Source organism: Salmo trutta, unplaced genomic scaffold (assembly GCF_901001165.1).
Source record: "Salmo trutta unplaced genomic scaffold, fSalTru1.1, whole genome shotgun sequence".
In the NCBI taxonomy this organism is placed as follows: Eukaryota; Metazoa; Chordata; class Actinopteri; order Salmoniformes; family Salmonidae; genus Salmo; species Salmo trutta.
In genome coordinates this window covers 1-21,535 of record NW_021822811.1, presented here as the reverse complement: position 1 = coordinate 21,535, position 21,535 = coordinate 1, and the positions used below count along the sequence as shown (strand labels likewise).

Here is a 21,535-nt window from a genome sequence, read left to right as displayed (position 1 = left end):
AGCGAGGAGAGAGAGAGAGGAGAGAGAGGAGGGAGAGAGGAGAGAGAGGAGAGGGAGGAGAGAGAGAGAGAGAGAGGGAGAGAGAGAGAGAGAGAGAGAGAGAGAATGCACACAGATGTGAGGCAGATGGGAAAACATTATCTTAAATGACTGAATAGTGAACACAAGCCTGATGGAAAATAACTACTCCCATTGGTCAATCACTAGTTCCAGTGTAATTGCATCATCACTGTGTGGCAAAGCCCAGTGAAACAGGAAATTCCACTCACACCAGGGGTGTTTCCCAAATGACAATAAGTACGGGTCAAAAGTAGTACACTATCTAGGGAACAGGGTGTCATTTGGGACACAGCCCTGAAGACACTGATTCCCATCAATAGACCAGAGACCTATGACTCGGTTAAAGGGTTTTAAAGTGGAGAGTTGGAGGGGTGTGGATATGCTGGTGTGCGTGTGTCTGCATTTATGTTTCTGAAAAAAAACAGGGCCACTGCCATCTTAAACGTTCAAGTTATCATTGACATTATTAAAACAATTATTATTCATCAATTAAAGGGGCAATCCGTAGTTGCTACATCCATTTTTGGACATATAAATTGGTATATAAAATGAGTTAGCACACCTAACATAGGCCTATTCTCAGATGAGTACATTTGAAAAATGTGTATGTGTGTTCCTCCATGCACCATTTGTTGTTACCTGATAATTCATTTGGAACCGTGGGGCATTATCGCGTGTCCAGTTACACAGTGTTTCCTTGGAAACAGGTCACCTGGCAACGCAGCGCATATACAAAAACAGTGATTCTTCACTTCCCCTGTGTGGCTCTTGTTTTGTTGCAACTCCGTTAACTACAATCCTGTGTCGGATCGCAGTGTTTTTAAAATCAGGTATCACCAATTCGCCACAAAATGTCTTCAGAAGTTTTAGTGCCCAGATATAATTTCGACAGCAGGTCAGTTGCCCAAGCAGGCGATCCGTTCACGCCTACAGACGCAGAGGCCACATTCAAGGAGGGTTTCTATTCCTCCTCCGGCTTGGCTACGGCGGGGTACCGTTCATCCAAGTACAGCCCGGAGGAATGGCACATCAATAACTTCTCTACCCTTCACCAGGCCGTTACTGACCAAAACAACGCCGAGAGGATTCGCCATGAGTCCAAAACACTGTATAAGGAGACCGAGGCCGGGACTCTGCACACCCAAGCTGAGGGGACGCGGCACCTGGACGAGAGACTACAGGATATCCACTTCTGGAAGTCGGAGCTGCAGCGGCACATCGAAAAGCTGGTGTCCGAGACAGACCTCCTCCTGCAGCAGAAGAGATGGCTGTTGAAGTCGCTGGACGCCACCGAGATCCCGTTCGCCATTGCCACGGATAACCTAACCTGTCGGGAACGGCGGCTGGGGCCCGACCAGGTTAAAGACCGCGTAGAGGAGGAGCTGCTTAAGGTGATTAAAACAATAACATCGACTTGTCTTTGCTCTAGTTCACCTAAATACTTGTATCATTACTAAATGTTGACTAGACATTATTACACTAGAAACCAATCTGAAAATAAGGTGATGGTTGTGTTTGTGTACCGCAGGAGGTGGAGTTGGTCAGGACCATCCAGGCTCTGTTGAAGAGAACGCTGAGTCAGGCTGTCAATCAAATCAAGTGAGTGTCACAATTAGTGTCACAATCTCCCCGCATTTATTTCAACCAACATGAATATTTTAGATGCATCAGCAGTAACTACATACGTGGTTTATTTATAAGATCCTCTCTTTTCATTTGATTGTGTAATCACACATTTCCACACATTAGTCTAGGAAAGGTCTAAAGGACTACAGCTGAGCTGGGTGGCAGCCTATTCATTAAGACTACAGCTGAGCTGGGTTGTAACCTATTCATTAAGACTACAGCTGAGCTGGGTGGCAGCCTATTCATTAAGACTACAGCTGAGCTGGGTTGTAACCTATTCATTAAGACTACAGCTGAGCTGGGTTGTAACCTATTCATTAAGACTACAGCTGAGCTGGGTTGTAACCTATTCATTAAGACTACAGCTGAGCTGGGTTGTAACCTATTCATTAAGACTACAGCTGAGCTGGGTTGTAACCTATTCATTAAGACTACAGCTGAGCTGGGTGGCAGCCTATTCATTAAGACTACAGCTGAGCTGGGTTGTAACCTATTCATTAAGACTACAGCTGAGCTGGGTGGCAGCCTATTCATTAAGACTACAGCTGAGCTGGGTGGCAGCCTATTCATTAAGACTACAGCTGAGCTGGGTGGCAGCCTATTCATTAAGACTACAGCTGAGCTGGGTGGCAGCCTATTCATTAAGACTACAGCTGAGCTGGGTTGTAACCTATTCATTAAGACTACAGCTGATGCTGGTTGTAAACCTATTCATTAAGACTACAGCTGAGCTGGGTGGCAGCCTATTCATTAAGACTACAGCTGAGCTGGGTTGTAACCTATTCATTAAGACTACAGCTGAGCTGGGTTGTAACCTATTCATTAAGACTACAGCTGAGCTGGGTTGTAACCTATTCATTAAGACTACAGCTGAGCTGGGTGGCAGCCTATTCATTAAGACTACAGCTGAGCTGGGTGGCAGCCTATTCATTAAGACTACAGCTGAGCTGGGTTGTAACCTATTCATTAAGACTACAGCTGAGCTGGGTTGTAACCTATTCATTAAGACTACAGCTGAGCTGGGTTGTAACCTATTCATTAAGACTACAGCTGAGCTGGGGGCAGCCTATTCATTAAGACTACAGCTGAGCTGGGTTGTAACCTATTCATTAAGACTACAGCTGAGCTGGGTTGTAAACTATTCATTAAGACTACAGCTGAGCTGGGGGCAGCCTATTCATTAAGACTACAGCTGAGCTGGGTTGAACCTATTCATTAAGACTACAGCTGAGCTGGGTTGTAACCTATTCATTAAGACTACAGCTGAGCTGGGTTGTAACCTATTCATTAAGACTACAGCTGAGCTAGGTTGTAACCTATTCATTAAGACTACAGCTGAGCTGGGTTGTAACCTATTCATTAAGACTACAGCTGAGCTGGGTGGCAGCCTATTCATTAAGACTACAGCTGAGCTGGGTGGCAGCCTATTCATTAAGACTACAGCTGAGCTGGGTTGTAACCTATTCATTAAGACTACAGCTGAGCTGGGTGGCAGCCTATTCATTAAGACTACAGCTGAGCTGGGTGGCAGCCTATTCATTAAGACTACAGCTGAGCTGGGTTGTAACCTATTCATTAAGACTACAGCTGAGCTGGGTTGTAACCTATTCATTTAGACTACAGCTGAGCTGGGTTGTAACCTATTCATTAAGACTACAGCTGAGCTGGGTTGTAACCTATTCATTAAGACTACAGCTGAGCTGGGTGGCAGCCTATTCATTAAGACTACAGCTGAGCTGGGTTGTAACCTATTCATTAAGACTACAGCTGAGCTGGGTGGCAGCCTATTCATTAAGACTACAGCTGAGCTGGGTGGCAGCCTATTCATTAAGACTACAGCTGAGCTGGGTTGTAACCTATTCATTAAGACTACAGCTGAGCTGGGTGGCAGCCTATTCATAAGACTACAGCTGAGCTGGATTGTAACCTATTCATTAAGACTACAGCTGAGCTGGGTTGTAACCTATTCATTAAGACTACAGCTGAGCTGGGTTGTAACCTATTCATTAAGACTACAGCTGAGCTGGGTGGCAGCCTATTCATTAAGACTACAGCTGAGCTGGGTGGCAGCCTATTCATTAAGACTACAGCTGAGCTGGGTTGTAACCTATTCATTAAGACTACAGCTGAGCTGGGTGGCAGCCTATTCATTAAGACTACAGCTGAGCTGGGTTGTAACCTATTCATTAAGACTACAGCTGAGCTGGGTTGTAACCTATTCATTAAGACTACAGCTGAGCTGGGTGGCAGCCTATTCATTAAGACTACAGCTGAGCTGGGTGGCAGCCTATTCATTAAGACTACAGCTGAGCTGGGTGGCAGCCTATTCATTAAGAATACAGCTGAGCTGGGTGGCAGCCTATTCATTAAGACTACAGCTGAGCTGGGTTGTAACCTATTCATTAAGACTACAGCTGAGCTGGGTTGTAACCTATTCATTAAGACTACAGCTGAGCTGGGTGGCAGCCTATTCATTAAGACTACAGCTGAGCTGGGTGGCAGCCTATTCATTAAGACTACAGCTGAGCTGGGTGGCAGCCTATTCATTAAGACTACAGCTGAGCTGGGTTGTAACCTATTCATTAAGACTACAGCTGAGCTGGGTTGTAACCTATTCATTAAGACTACAGCTGAGCTGGGTTGTAACCTATTCTTAAGACTACAGCTGAGCTGGGTGGCAGCCTATTCATTAAGACTACAGCTGAGCTGGGTTGTAACCTATTCATTAAGACTACAGCTGAGCTGGGTTGTAACCTATTCATTAAGACTACAGCTGAGCTGGGTTGTAACCTATTCATTAAGACTACAGCTGAGCTGGGTGGCAGCCTATTCATTAAGACTACAGCTGAGCTGGGTTGTAACCTATTCATTAAGACTACAGCTGAGCTGGGTGGCAGCCTATTCATTAAGACTACAGCTGAGCTGGGTTGTAACCTATTCATTAAGACTACAGCTGAGCTGGGTTGTAACCTATTCATTAAGACTACAGCTGAGCTGGGTGGCAGCCTATTCATTAAGACTACAGCTGAGCTGGGTTGTAACCTATTCATTAAGACTACAGCTGAGCTGGGTTGTAACCTATTCATTAAGACTACAGCTGAGCTGGGTGGCAGCCTATTCATTAAGACTACAGCTGAGCTGGGTTGTAACCTATTCATTAAGACTACAACTGAGCTGGGTTGTAACCTATTCATTAAGACTACAGCTGAGCTGGGTTGTAACCTATTCATTAAGACTACAGCTAACCTATTCATTAAGACTACAAGCTGAGCTGGGGTTGTAACCTATTCATTAAGACTACAGCTGAGCTGGGTTGTAACCTATTCATTAAGACTACAGCTGAGCTGGGTTGTAACCTATTCATTAAGACTACAGCTGAGCTGGGTTGTAACCTATTCATTAAGACTACAGCTGAGCTGGGTGGCAGCCTATTCATTAAGACTACAGCTGAGCTGGGTTGTAACCTATTCATTAAGACTACAGCTGAGCTGGGTTGTAACCTATTCATTAAGACTACAGCTGAGCTAGGTGGCAGCCTATTCATTAGGCACCAAACAAAGGAAATTAGACTCAAACAGCGATGGACTACCTGAAGTTGCCCAATAAGAAATGTTCATTTTTGTTTTCCATTGCATATTGTTTGTCTAAGTTTTGCTCAGTGTGTATTAATGAATAGGACCTTGATATGGGTAACAAGGTGTCCTTTGAGTTTTAGTCTTCTGGCTCCCCCTACTGTCTGGAGCATGTAGGTATTCGCACAAACCATGCAAACCATGCAAACCACACAAACCACACAAACCATGCAAACCACACAAACCATGCAAACCACACAAACCATGCAAACCATACAAAAGACAAACCAAGGAGGCCGAGATACAGAAAGGGAAAGGGGATACCTGGTCAGTCACACAACTGAATACATTCAACTGAAACGTGTCTTCTGCAAAAGTGTCATTATTTTACTAACATTGAGATTCACCCAACACAGCCTATTTTCAGGTGAATACATTTGAAAAGTGTGTGTGTGTGTGTTCATCCATCAATCATTTGTTTTTAGCCTACCTGAAAATTCCTTGTGAACAGTGGGGCATTATCGCGTGTCCAGCTACTCACAGTGTTTCCTTGGAAAATGGTAACCTGGCAACGCAGCGCAAATACAAAACATGTATTCTTTATTTCACGTCCCCTGTGTTGCTAAGGCCCCTCCTGTACTCCCTGTTCACCCACGACTGCGTGGCCACACACGACTCCAACACCATCATCAAGTTTGCTGACGATACAACGGTGGTAGGCCTGATCACCGACAACGATGAGACAGCCTATAGGGAGGAGGTCAGAGACCTGGTAGTGTGGTGCCAGGACAACTACCTCTCCCTCAACGTGGACAAAACAAAGGAGCTGATCTGGAGTACAGGAAACAGAGGGCCGAGCACGCTACAATCCACATCCTGTAGTGGAGACGGTCGAGAGCTTCAAGTTCCTCGGTGTTCACATCACTAGGGACATATCATGGTCCAAACACACCAACACAGAGGTGGAAAGGGCATGACAACGTCTCTTCCCCCTCAGGAGGCTGAAAAGATTTGGCATGGGTCCTCAGATCTTCAAAAAGTTATACAGCTGCACCATTGAGAGCATCTTGACTGCCTGCATCACCGCTTGGTATGGCAACTGCACGGCATCCGACCGCTAGGCACTACAGAGTGTAGTGCGAATGGCCCAGTACATCACTGGGGCCAAGCTCCCTGCCATCCAGGACCTCTATACCAGGCGGTGTCAGAGGAAGGCCCTAAAAGTTGTCAAAGACTCCAGCCAATCTAGTCATAGACTGTTCTCTCTGCTACCGCATGGCAAGCAGTACCGGGGCGCCAAGTCTCGGACCAAAAGGCTCCTGAACAGCTTCTACCCCAAAGCTATTAGACTGTTGAACAGTTAAAGACATGGCTATTATACTGCTGAACAGTTAATCACATGGCTATTATACTGCTGAACAGTTAAACACATGGCTATTATACTGCTGAACAGTTAAACACATGGCTATTATACTGCTGAACAGTTAATCACATGACTATTATACTGCTGAACAGTTAATCACATGGCTATTAGACTGCTGAACAGTTAAACACATGGCTATTATACTGCTGAACAGTTAATCACATGACTATTATACTGCTGAACAGTTAATCACATGGCTATTAGACTGCTGAACAGTTAATCACATGGCTATTATACTGCTGAACAGTTAATCACATGGCTATTATACTGCTGAACATATAATCACATGACTATTATACTGCTGAACAGTTAATCACATGACTATTATACTGCTGAACAGTTAATCACCTGACAATTATACTGCTGAACAGTTAATCACATGACTATTATACTGCTGAACAGTTAATCACATGACTATTATACTGCTGAACAGTTAATTACATGACTATTATACTGCTGAACAGTTAAACACATGGCTATTATACTGCTGAACAGTTAATCACATGACTATTATACTGCTGAACAGTTAATCACATGGCTATTAGACTGCTGAACAGTTAATCACATGGCTATTATACTGCTGAACAGTTAAACACATAGCTATTATACTGCTGAACAGTTAAACACATGGCTATTATACTGCTGAACAGTTAATCACATGACTATTATACTGCTGAACAGTTAAACACATGACTATTATACTGCTGAACAGTTAAACACATGACTATTATACTGCTGAACAGTTAATCACATGCCTATCCTCACTTCAGCTTTTCACTCCCTACCAGACCCTCATCAGACCCTCACACTGGCTTTCTGCCCCTTACTGTCTCCTATTGTGTGTGTGTGTGTATCAGGTGTAACAGAGATGCCAAGCAGACTCTGGAGCTGGACTGGTCTGATAAGTACCAGGCCTACAGTCTGGATGACCAGTGTGGTCGCTACAACAACATGAGTACTGACACACAGTACCACCCCAACTCAGACAACCTACAGGACCAGTGAGTAGCTGTATTATACACACAGTACCACCCCAACTCAGACAACCTACAGGACCAGTGAGTAGCTGTATTATACACACAGTACCACCCCAACTCAGACAACCTACAGGACCAGTGAGTAGCTGTATTATACACACAGTACCACTCCAACTCAGACAACCTACAGGACCAGTGAGTAGCTGTATTATACACACAGTACCACCCCAACTCAGACAACCTACAGGACCAGTGAGTAGCTGTATTATACACACAGTACCACTCCAACTCAGACAACCTACAGGACCAGTGAGTAGCTGTATTATACACACAGTACCACCCCAACTCAGACAACCTACAGGACCAGTGAGTAGCTGTATTATACACACAGTACCACTCCAACTCAGACAACCTACAGGACCAGTGAGTAGCTGTATTATACACACAGTACCACTCCAACTCAGACAACCTACAGGACCAGTGAGTAGCTGTATTATACACACAGTACCACTCCAACTCAGACAACCTACAGGACCAGTGAGTAGCTGTATATACACACAGTACACTCCAACTCAGACAACCTACAGGACCAGTGAGTAGCTGTATTATACACACAGTACCACCCCAACTCAGACAACCTACAGGACCAGTGAGTAGCTGTATTATACACACAGTACCACTCCAACTCAGACAACCTACAGGACCAGTGAGTAGCTGTATTATACACCACAGTACCACCCCAACTCAGACAACCTACAGGACCAGTGAGTAGCTGTATTATACACACAGTACCACCCCAACTCAGACAACCTACAGGACAGAGAGTAGCTGTATTATACACACAGTACCACCCCAACTCAGACAACCTACAGGACCAGTGAGTAGCTGTATTTATACACACAGTACCACCCCAACTCAGACAACCTACAGGACCAGTGAGTAGCTGTATTATACACACAGTACCACCCCAACTCAGACAACCTACAGGACCAGTGAGTAGCTGTTATTATACACAGCGTACCACCCCAACTCAGACAACCTACAGGACCAGTGAGTAGCTGTATTATACACACAGTACACCCCAACTCACAAGACAACCTACAGGACCAGTGAGTAGCTGTATTATACACACAGTACCACCCCAACTCAGACAACCTACAGGACCAGTGAGTAGCTGTATTATACACACAGTACCACCCCAACTCAGACAACCTACAGGACCAGTGAGTAGCTGTATTATACACACAGTACCACCCCAACTCAGACAAACCTACAGGACCAGTGAGTAGCTGTAATTATACACACAGTACCACCCCAACTCAGACAACCTACAGGACCAGTGAGTAGCTGTATTATACACACAGTACCACCCCAACTCAGACAACCTACAGGACCAGTGAGTAGCTGTATTATACACACAGTACCACCCCAACTCAGACAACCTACAGGACCAGTGAGTAGCTGTATTATACACACAGTACCACCCCAACTCAGACAACCTACAGGACCAGTGAGTAGCTGTATTATACACACCCACACCTACACACACTCTCTTTCTTTTTTAAATAAATATTTTATTCCATGTATCAGTTCATACAATTCTTGACATAATTAAGTACAAATATGTCCTTTTTTAATTTGTCCTATATTTCACACAAATTTAACACAATCTATTTGCAATTCTAACATGTTCCTTAGCATGTGAAATGACTTGATAACTAAATGTAACTCAATGTATTCAGGAACTAAAAACTGATCTTGTGAAAGCAAAGACGGAGTAGAATGCGTTTTTTTAAATGTCACAAGTGAAGTCTTCTCACAATGACATTATTGTGTTACCACGGTTACACATTTTTACCAGGTACATTTCCAGTAGGACGTATTCTACTGTTTTACCATGATCACATCCCTGAATCACACCTCATTTCCTGTAGGACGTATTCTGCTGTTTTACCATGATCACATCCCTGAATCACACCTCATTTCCAGTAGGACGTATTCTGCTGTTTTACCATGATCACATCCCTGAATCACACCTCATTTCCTGTAGGACGTATTCTACTGTTTTACCATGATCACATCCCTGAATCACACCTCATTTCCTGTAGGACGTATTCTACTGTTTTACCATGATCACATCCCTGAATCACACCTCATTTCCTGTAGGACGTATTCTGCTGTTTTACCATGATCACATCCCTGAATCACACCTCATTTCCAGTAGGACGTATTCTGCTGTTTTACCATGATCACATCCCTGAATCACACCTCATTTCCTGTAGGACGTATTCTGCTGTTTTACCATGATCACATCCCTGAATCACACCTCATTTCCTGTAGGACGTATTCTGCGTGTTTTACCATGATCACATCCCTGAATCACACCTCATTTCCTGTAGGACGTATTCTGCTGTTTTACCATGATCACATCCCTGAATCACACCTCATTTCCTGTAGGACGTATTCTGCTGTTTTACCATGATCACATCCCTGAATCACACCTCATTTCCTGTAGGACGTATTCTGCTGTTTTACCATGATCACATCCCTGAATCACACCTCATTTCCTGTAGGACGTATTCTGCTGTTTACCATGATCACATCCCTGAATCACACCTCATTTCCAGTAGGACGTATTCTGCTGTTTTACCATGATCACATCCCTGAATCACACCTCATTTCCTGTAGGACGTATTCTACTGTTTTACCATGATCACATCCCTGAATCACACCTCATTTCCTGTAGGACGTATTCTACTGTTTTACCATGATCACATCCCTGAATCACACCTCATTTCCTGTAGGACGTATTCTGCTGTTTTACCATGATCACATCCCTGAATCACACCTCATTTCCAGTAGGACGTATTCTGCTGTTTTACCATGATCACATCCCTGAATCACACCTCATTCCTGTAGGACGTATCTGCTGTTTTACCATGATCACATCCCTGAATCACACCTCATTTCCTGTAGGACGTATTCTGCTGTTTTACCATGATCACATCCCTGAATCACAACCTCATTTCCTGTAGGACGTATTCTGCTGTTTTACCATGATCAACATCCCTGAATCACACCCTCATTTCCTGTAGGACGTATTCTGCTGTTTTACCATGATCACATCCCTGAATCACACCTCATTTCCTGTAGGACGTATTCTGCTGTTTACCATGATCACATCCCTGAATCACACCTCATTTCCTGTAGGACGTATTCTACCTGTTTTACCATGATCACATCCCTGAATCACAACCTCATTTCCTGTAGGACGTATTCTGCTGTTTTACCATGATCACATCCCTGAATCACACCTCATTTCCTGTAGGACGTATTCTGCTGTTTTACCATGATCACATCCCTGAATCACACCTCCATTTCCTGTAGTACGTATTCTGCTGTTTTACCATGATCACATCCCTGAATCACACCTCATTTCCTGTAGGACGTATTCTGCTGTTTTACCATGATCACATCCCTGAATCACACCTCATTTCCTGTAGGACGTATTCTGCTGTTTTACCATGATCACATCCCTGAATCACACCTCATTTCCTGTCAGGACGTATTCTGCTGTTTTACCATGATCACATCCCTGAATCACACCTCATTTCCTGTAGGACGTATTCTGCTGTTTTACCATGATCACATCCCTGAATCACACCTCATTTCCTGTAGGACGTATTCTGCTGTTTTACCATGATCACATCCCTGAATCACACCTCATTTCCTGTAGTACGTATTCTGCTGTTTTACCATGATCACATCCCTGAATCACACCTCATTTCCTGTAGGACGTATTCTGCTGTTTTACCATGATCACATCCCTGAATCACACCTCCCTGAGGTCTACACCTGTTGTATTCTGCACTGGATTTGATTTAGATTTTTGAGGACCTTCTTCTCCTACCCGAGTGTCTGGTTCTGCTTCTCCTTGTCTCTCAGTCTGTGCTCCTCCTCTCTGAGACCCTGGTGCTCCTCCTCTCTGAGACCCTGGTGCTCCTCCTCTCTGAGACCCTGGTGCTCCTCCTCTCTGAGACCCTGGTGCTCCTCCTCTCTGAGACCCTGGTGCTCCTCCTCTCTGAGACCCTGGTGCTTCTCTCTAAGGGAATGGTTGTCCTCTAGGTCTCTCATGGTAGACTGCAGAGCATGGGTCTGGTCCCGCTCACTGTACTCTCACCAGGCTGGACCCGTCCTCTTTGGACTGTAGTGGTTTCTCTTCTGGTCACTGTACTCTCACCAGGCTGGACCCGTCCTCTTTGGACTGTAGTGGTTTCTCTTCTGGTCACTGTACTCTCACCAGGCTGGTCCCGTGTGTGTGTGTGTGTGTGTATTAGTATCTCCCTCCCTCCCCTGCGTTGGTGTGTGCATGGGTGTGTGTGTGTATTAATAGTGTGTTAACATCTCCCTCCTCTCTCCCAGGCTGTGTAATCGTGATGCGTGGGTGTCTTTCACCCAGGACAACCTGTCTGTGGCGCAGCGGGAGGAGCAGGCCAGTGTGGAGCTCAGGCTGCTGGTGGAGAGGGTCCTACAGGAGACGGCTGAGGGCCCGAGGGTGCTCTAATGTTGACCAGGCCTTCAGCCAGCGCTGTCTGCAGCTCACTGAGGCCAAGACACAGCTACAACTGCACCTCACTCAGGTGTGTTGGGGTTGGTGGAGGTGGTGTGTGTGTGTGTTGTTTCAATAGCCAAAACTCAACCCTTCCTCTAATTAAACAAAACATACAAAAATTGGCGCCTACCCAGCAGGCAAAGGGAATGTCTTTATCTGAAGAAGACCTGAAGGTTTTCATGACATTCAGCACCTTCGGAAAGTATTCAGACCCCTTCACTTTTTCCACATGTTGTTACGTTACAGCCTTATTCTAAAATGGATACAATTGTTTTTTTTATCCTCCTCAATCTACACACAATACCCCATAATGACAAAGTGAAAACAGGTCTGATGAAACCAAGATTGAACTCTTTGGCTTGAATGTTAAGCGTCACGTCTGGAGGAAACCTGGCACCATCCCTACGGTGAAGCATGGTGGTGGCAGCATCATGCTGTGGGGATGTTTTTCAGCGGCAGGGACTGGGAGAATAGTCAGGATCGAGAGAAAGATGAACATAGCAAAGTACAGAGAGATCCTTGATGAAAACCTGCTCCAGGGCGCTCAGGATCTCAGACTGGGGCGAAGGTTCAGCTTCCAACAGGACAACGACCCTAAGCACACAGCCAAGACAACGCAGGAGTGGCTTCGGGACAAGTCTCTGAATGTCCTTGTGTGGCCCAGCCAGAGCCCGGACTTGAACCCGATCTAAGATCTCTGGAGAGACCTGAAAATATCTGTGCAGCAACACTCCTCATCCAACCTGACAGAGCCACTCCTCATCCAACCTGACAGCTTGAGAGGATCTGCAGAGAAGAATGGGTGAAACTCCCCAAATACAGGTGTGCCAAGCTTGTAGCATCATACCCAAGAAGACTCAAGGCTGTAATCACTGCCAAAGGTGCTTCAACAAAGTACTGAGTGGAGAGTCTGAATACTTATGTAAATGTGATATTTCTTTTTTCTTTGTATAAATTTGCAAAAATGTAAAAAAAAACAGTTTTTGTTTTGTCATTATGGGGTATTGTGATGTCATTATGGGGTATTGTGATGTCATTATGGGGTATTGTGATGTCATTATGGGGTATTGTGATGTCATTATGGGGTATTGTGATGTCATTATGGGGTATTGTGATGTCATTATGGGGTATTGTGATGTCATTATGGAGTATTGTGATGTCATTATGGGGTATTGTGATGTCATTATGGAGTATTGTGTGTACATTGATGAGGATTTATTTTTATTTCATCTATTTTAGAAAAAGGCTGTAACGTAACAAAATGTGGAAGTCAAGGGGTCTGAATACTTTCCGAATGCACTGTATTTATCCACCCCCCTAAGGGTTATCCAGCTGAGGCTGGAATGCAGAGAATGCTGCACCGAAACTCAACACTGTGTGTGTGTGTGTGTGTGTGTGTGTGTGTGTGTGTGTGTGTGTGTGTGTGTGTGTGTGTGTGTTTGTATTTGATACGTGTGTATGTGTTTCATACGTGTGTGTGTGTAGATCCTGGATCAGATCGGGGCCCAGGAGAGGAACATTGTGTCTCTTCAGCAGGCTCTGTATGATAAAGAGGCCCCTCTGAGAGTGGCTCAGTCCAGGCTGCACCAACGCTCACACAGACCCCACATGGAGCTCTGTAGGGACACCCCACAATTCAGGTACGCACGCACGCACGCACACACACACACGCAGGCACGCAAGCCAGTAAGCACTCACACGGACATGCACACAAACACACAACCAAACACACACTCAAACCTATGTCTATCACACTCTCTCTCCCATCTTTCACAAACACCTACACTGGTCTGACAAGCTCCTCTCCTTCCTCTCTCTCTCTCTCTTTCGGTCTCTCTTCCCCTCCCTCTCTCCTCTCTCGCGCTCTCTTGCTCCCTCTCCCCCCTCCTCTCTCTCTCTCTCTCTCTGTCTCCAGCCTGGTGGGTGAGGTAGGTCAGATCTCCCAGACCATGTCGTCCCTGCAGCAGCAGCTGTCTGCAGCGCGGAGCTCCCTGTCCCACCTGGAGGAGTCCCGCATGGTGCTGGAGAAGGACATTGGCTGTAAGACCCACAGCCTGCTCATCGACAGGGACAAGTGCATGTCCCACCGCACACGCTACCCCACCTTCATAGCCCTGTCTGGGTACTGAAGAGAGAGAGAGACAGGGGGATATGGAGACGTGTGTGTGTGTGTGTGTGTGTGTGTGTGTGTGTGGTGTGTGTGTGTGTGTGTGTGTGTGTGTGTGTGTGTGTGTGTTGTGTGTGTGTGTGTGTGTGTGTGTGTGTGTGTGTGTGTGATCAAGTCTGTATTAGTGACTAGTGCAACATTGTGTGCATTTGCTTGGTGTTTCCAGTTGTGTTGTGTGAATCAATAAAGGCTTGTCTGTCACAGCTGACTGATCACTAGACACTAGTCTAAGAGTGTACACTAAAGCAGTAAGATACTCCCTTCCCTCTGCCCTCGATCACTCCCCTTCATGTATCTGACACAACTGGTAGATGTAACCCAGGGCAACCCAAACTTCTTCCTACAGATCAGCTGTCCTGTGGGTTTACACTCCAACCCTGTTCCTACAGATCAGCTGTCCTGTGGGTTTACACTCCAACCCTGTTCCTACAGATCTACTGTCCTGTAGGTTTACACTCCAACCCTGTTCCTACAGATCTACTGTCCTGTAGGTTTACACTCCAACCCTGTTCCTACAGATCCTCTGTCCTGTGGGTTTACACTCCAACCCTGTTCCTACAGATCAACTGTCCTGTAGGTTTACACTCCAACCCTGTTCCTACAGATCAACTGTAGGTTTACACTCCAACCCTGTTCCTACAGATCAACTGTCCTGTAGGTTTACACTCCAACCCTGTTCCTACAGATCAGCTGTCCTGTAGGTTTACACTCCAACCCTGTTCCTACAGATCAGCTGTCCTGTAGGTTTACACTCCAACCCTGTTCCTACAGATCAACTGTCCTGTGGGTTTACACTCCAACCCTGTTCCTACAGATCCTCTGTCCTGTAGGTTTACACTCCAACCCTGTTCCTACAGATCAGCTGTCCTGTAGGTTTACACTCCAACCCTGTTCCTACAGATCCTCTGTCCTGTAGGTTTACACTCCAACCCTGTTCCTACAGATCAACTGTCCTGTAGGTTTACACTCCAACCCTGTTCCTACAGATCTACTGTCCTGTAGGTTTACACTCCAACCCTGTTCCTACAGATCAACTGTCCTGTAGGTTTACACTCCAACCCTGTTCCTACAGATCAACTGTAGGTTTACACTCCAACCCTGTTCCTACAGATCAACTGTCCTGTGGGTTTACACTCCAACCCTGTTCCTACAGATCCTCTGTCCTGTAGGTTTACACTCCAACCCTGTTCCTACAGATCAGCTGTCCTGTAGGTTTACACTCCAACCCTGTTCCTACAGATCTACTGTCCTGTAGGTTTACACTCCAACCCTGTTCCTACAGATCAGCTGTCCTGTAGGTTTACACTCCAACCCTGTTCCTACAGATCAACTGTAGGTTTACACTCCAACCCTGTTCCTACAGATCCTCTGTCCTGTAGGTTTACACTCCAACCCTGTTCCTACAGATCAACTGTAGGTTTACACTCCAACCCTGTTCCTACAGATCAACTGTCCTGTGGGTTTACACTCCAACCCTGTTCCTACAGATCCTCTGTCCTGTAGGTTTACACTCCAACCCTGTTCCTACAGATCAACTGTCCTGTAGGTTTACACTCCAACCCTGTTCCTACAGATCAGCTGTCCTGTAGGTTTACACTCCAACCCTGTTCCTACAGATCTACTGTCCTGTAGGTTTACACTCCAACCCTGTTCCTACAGATCTACTGTCCTGTAGGTTTACACTCCAACCCTGTTCCTACAGATCAACTGTAGGTTTACACTCCAACCCTGTTCCTACAGATCAACTGTCCTGTAGGTTTACACTCCAACCCTGTTCCTACAGATCTACTGTCCTGTGGGTTTACACTCCAACCCTGTTCCTACAGATCAGCTGTAGGTTTACACTCCAACCCTGTTCCTACAGATCAACTGTCCTGTAGGTTTACACTCCAACCCTGTTCCTACAGATCTACTGTCCTGTAGGTTTACACTCCAACCCTGTTCCTACAGATCCTCTGTCCTGTAGGTTTACACTCCAACCTTAATCTAACATACAGTACCTGATTCAGCTAGTTCAGGTCTTGGTGAGAAGATAAGATAGATCTCCAGGAAGAGGGTTGGACTGAAAACCTACAGGATGGTAGATCTCCAGGAAGAGGGTTGGACTGAAAACCTACAGGATGGTAGATCTCCAGGAAGAGGGTTGGACTGAAAACCTACAGGATGGTAGATCTCCAGGAAGAGGGTTGGACTGAAAACCTACAGGATGGTAGATCTCCAGGAAGAGGGTTGGACTGAAACCTACAGGATGGTAGATCTCCAGGAAGAGGGTTGGACTGAAAACCTACAGGATGGTAGATCTCCAGGAAGAGGGTTGGACTGAAAACCTACAGGATGGTAGATCTCCAGGAAGAGGGTAGGACTGAAAACCTACAGGATGGTAGATCTCCAGGAAGAGGGTTGGACTGAAAACCTACAGGATGGTAGATCTCCAGGAAGAGGGTAGGACTGAAAACCTACAGGATGGTAGATCTCCAGGAAGAGGGTTGGACTGAAAACCTACAGGATGGTAGATCTCCAGGAAGAGGGTAGGACTGAAAACCTACAGGATGGTAGATCTCCAGGAAGAGGGTTGGACTGAAAACCTACAGGATGGTAGATCTCCAGGAAGAGGTCTAATTTCTGCCATCTTGCTTTCGCACGTCCAGTCCTATCAGATCTGTGAATGAGGACAGAGGGAAGGGAACATCTTCCTGGGTCTGTATCCCAACTGGCACACTATTCCCATAAGGCTCTGGTTAAAATAAGTGCACTATATAGAGAATAGGGCTCTGGTTAAAGGTAGTGCACTATATAGGGAATAGGGCTCTGGTTAAAATAAGTGCACCATATAGAGAATAGGGCTCTGGTTAAAGGTAGTGCACTATATAGGGAATAGGGTGCAATTTGGTGTAACGTCTCTACATTAAATGTGAAATGAAGGGAAACTGAAAGAAAGCTTGTGCATGTATTCCTCGGTTATAAACAATAATACATTGAACGTGTAAGACCCTTGTTGAAATTCTGTTGAATGGTCCAAACGATCACTGTCACTTTAAGTGTTCGGTCATGGTATTAGGAAGGGTCAGAGCAAAATGGCCGCTGTCTGAGAAACAATGAATGAAACTATTTTTTGAACACTTTGAAAGTGAAGCAGTTGAGTAATCGTGCTCTAGTACCTAACTCTGGGCCTAAGTGGTCTACCCTGAACTAGCCAGTTGGTCTGACCCAGTACCTAACTCTGGGCCTAAGTGGTCTACCCTGAACTAGCCAGTTGGTCTGACCCAGTACTTAACTCTGGTCTTAAGTGGTCTACCCCTGAACTAGCCAGTTGGTCTGACCCAGTACCTAACTCTGGGCCTAAGTGGTCTACCCCTGAACTAGCCAGTTGGTCTGACCCAGTACCTAACTCTGGTCTTAAGTGGTCTACCCTGAACTAGCCAGTTGGTCTGACCCAGTACCTAACTCTGGGCCTAAGTGGTCTACCCTGAACTAGCCAGTTGGTCTGACCCAGTACCTAACTCTGGGCTTAAGTGGTCTACCCCTGAACTAGCCAGTTGGTCTGACCCAGTACCTAACTCTGGTCCTAAGTGGTCTACCCTGAACTAGCCAGTTGGTCTGACCCAGTACCTAACTCTGGGCCTAAGTGGTCTACCCTGAACTAGCCAGTTGGTCTGACCCAGTACCTAACTCTGGGCCTAAGTGGTCTACCCCTGAACTAGCCAGTTGGTCTGACCCAGTACCTAACTCTGGGCCTAAGTGGTCTACCCCTGAACTAGCCAGTTGGTCTGACCCAGTACCTAACTCTGGGCCTAAGTGGTCTACCCTGAACTAGCCAGTTGGTCTGACCCAGTACCTAACTCTGGGCCTAAGTGGTCTACCCTGAACTAGCCAGTTGGTCTGACCCAGTACCTAACTCTGGTCCTAAGTGGTCTACCCTGAACTAGCCAGTTGGTCTGACCCAGTACCTAACTCTGGGCCTAAGTGGTCTACCCCTGAACTAGCCAGTTGGTCTGACCCAGTACCTAACTCTGACCACATGATGGCAGTAGAGAACTATCAATTCAACAGAGACCATCAGTGTGTGTGTGTGTGTGTGTGTGTGTGTGTGTGTGTGTGTGTGTGTGTGTGTGTGTGTGTGTGTGTGTGTGTGTTGTGTTGTGTGTACCATGTGTGTGCATCCATCTCACAATATCAAGCTGAGAAAATACTATGCAAATCATCAGACATCCGCTGATTACCACTGACACCCTCACGTAGACCTCATCTAAGACAATAGGATGTGTTAGGATGGATGGGATGTGTGTCAAAAGAGGACAATGCCCAGATGTTTTTAATCTGTGTGTAATATTTCTGTCAGTGAGGAAATTAACACCCTCTCCTCCTCTCTCTCCTGCCTCCTCTTTTTTCCCTCTCTCCTGCCTCCTCTTTTCTTCCTCTCTCTCCTGCCTCTCCTCTCCCTCCTCCTCCTCCCCTTCCTCACAGATCTGTCCCTGTCTATCATCCTCTCTTCTCTTTCTGTTGCTTACACTGGCTGTTGTGTGTGCGTATGTTTACGTGCACGTACGCGCTTGTGTCTGCCTCTCAGGTGAGTGTGTGTGTGTGTTTATGTGTACGTACGCGCTTGTGTCTGCCTCTCAGGTGAGTGTGTGTGTTTATGTGTACGTACGCGCTTGTGTCTGCCTCTCAGGTGAGTGTGTGTGTGTGTGTGTGTGTGTGTGACTTGAGTTTAAAGGTTTCTCTGTAAGTTAAAGATTAGCATGACTTTGTGCATGTCTGATGTAGAAATGTAAAGTTGGGAAGCTAACACAAACACAGTGACAGAATACCTGAGGAGATATGAGTCTGTTCTGATACAGAATACCTGAGGAGATATGAGTCTGTTCTGATACAGAATACCTGAGGCGATATGAGTCTGTTCTGATACAGAATACCTGAGGAGATATGAGTCTGTTCTGATACAGAATACCTGAGGAGATATGTGTCTGTTCTGATACAGAATACCTGAGGAGATATGAGTCTGTTCTGATACACAATACCTGAGGAGATATGAGTCTGTTCTGATACAGAATACCTGAGGAGATATGAGTCTGTTCTGATACAGAATACCTGAGGAGATATGTGTCTGTTCTGATACAGAATACCTGAGGAGATATGAGTCTGTTCTGATACAGAATACCTGAGGAGATATGTGTCTGTTCTGATACAGAATACCTGAGGAGATATGAGTCTGTTCTGATACAGAATACCTGAGGAGATATGAGTCTGTTCTGATACAGAATACCTGAGGAGATATGTGTCTGTTCTGATACAGAATACCTGAGGAGATATGTGTCACGGTTGTCGTCGGTGAAGGAGGACCAAAACTCAGCAGGTACGTGTAGGCTCATCTTGACGTTTATTTATTTTCAAAATGAACATACAAAAATAACAAAACGAAATACGAACAACAAAACAGTCTGGCTAGGCATAAGGTTAAGCACAGAACAATCTCCCACAAAAGACAAACACGCCCACATATATGGGACTCTCAATCAAAGGCAAATAGACAACACCTGCCTTCAATTGAGAGTCCCAACCCCAATGAATCCAAACATAGAAACAGACACACTAGACTCAACATAGAATTCATGAAACTCACCCAGTGCCCAAAACCCCGGAATACTAAATCAAATGCCCTCCTAACTCATACAACACCCTGAACCACATAAAACAAATACCCTCTGCCACGTCCTGACCAAACTACAAAACAATTAACCTTATATACTGGCCAGGACGTGGCAATATGAGTCTGTTCTGATACACAACCCTGGCAGGTCCTCTGCTACATTTCAACTACTTTTCAGGGTCTGTGTTCACCAAGCGTCTTAGACTAGGACTGCTGATCTAGGATCAGTTTAGGCTTTTAGATCATAAAGAATGTGATGACCTTGACAGGGTGACCTGATTCTAGATCAGCACTCAAACTGTCAGATACTTTATGAATACGGGTCCATGTCATCAGGGCCTTGATACTCGGCTGGATTCCTGTCTCAGCAGGCCTGTCCTAGATGCCGTCTCCTGCCGTTGTGCCCTTGAGAACTTTTAGATAAGAACATCTCAACAAAAGAAAAACATGTTGCTGTAAGACTCCAGTTTCTCCATCTATCCCTGTTGCCAACTTGTCATCAAAGATGAAGAACAGTTTTGTAAGAGAGGCCTTCGTTCTATCAGAGAAGAATGGAAGCGCTGTACTGTATCCTCTCAGAGTTCTGTGCTCCAGTCAGATTGTACGCGAATCAAATATCCGTTTGGAGATGAACATGCATCCCTTTAAAAGAGACCTAAGCGTCTTCGTGTGACGGCTTCTGAGAAAAGAAAGGTATCTGTCTGTTTTTTAACTCCGTCTCTGATCCTGGGCAACACACACTCTCGCCTCGGTGGATGGGCAAACGGACGACATTCTCTCGCCTCCCGGCGGCATGCGTTCATGGTTTTATAATCAAACTCGGAATGAAAGGCGAGCAGCGTGGAATCTTTTGTCCTCTCAGTGGAGGGCCGCTACATATTAAATGACAAAATGAGAAAGAGAGGGGGGTCGATTAGAATACATGATAAAATGAGAGAGAGATTAGGAATGATTGACAGAGAGAGAGAGAGAGAGATTAGGAATGATTGACAGAGAGACAGAGAGAGAGATTAGGAATGATTGACAGAGAGAGAGGGAGAGAGGGATTAGGAATGATTGACAGAAAGAGAGAGAGAGTAGGAATGATTGACAGAGAGAGAGAGATTAGGAATGATTGACAGATAGAGAGAGAGAGAGGGATTAGGAATGATTGACAGAGAGAGAGAGATTAGGAATGATTGACAGAGAGAGAGAGAGAGAGAGATTAGGAATGATTGACAGAGAGAGAGGGATTAGGAATGATTGACAGAGAGAGAGGGATTAGGAATGATTGACAGAGAGAGAGAGAGGGATTAGGAATGATTGACAGAGAGAGAGAGATTAGGAATGATTGACAGAGAGAGAGAGAGAGAGAGAGAGAGAGAGAGAGAGAGAGAGAGATTAGGAATGATTGACAGAGAGAGAGAGAGATTAGGAATGATTGACAGAGAGAGAGAGAGAGGGATTAGGAA

At 45.5% G+C, this 21,535-nt stretch overlaps 1 pseudogene; it reads left to right on the top strand.

The window, feature by feature from the left end:
* Positions 1-135: 135 nt before the first annotated feature.
* Positions 136-14,657, top strand: LOC115184990 (tektin-4-like; annotated as a pseudogene).
* The last annotated feature ends 6,878 nt before the right edge of the window (positions 14,658-21,535 follow it).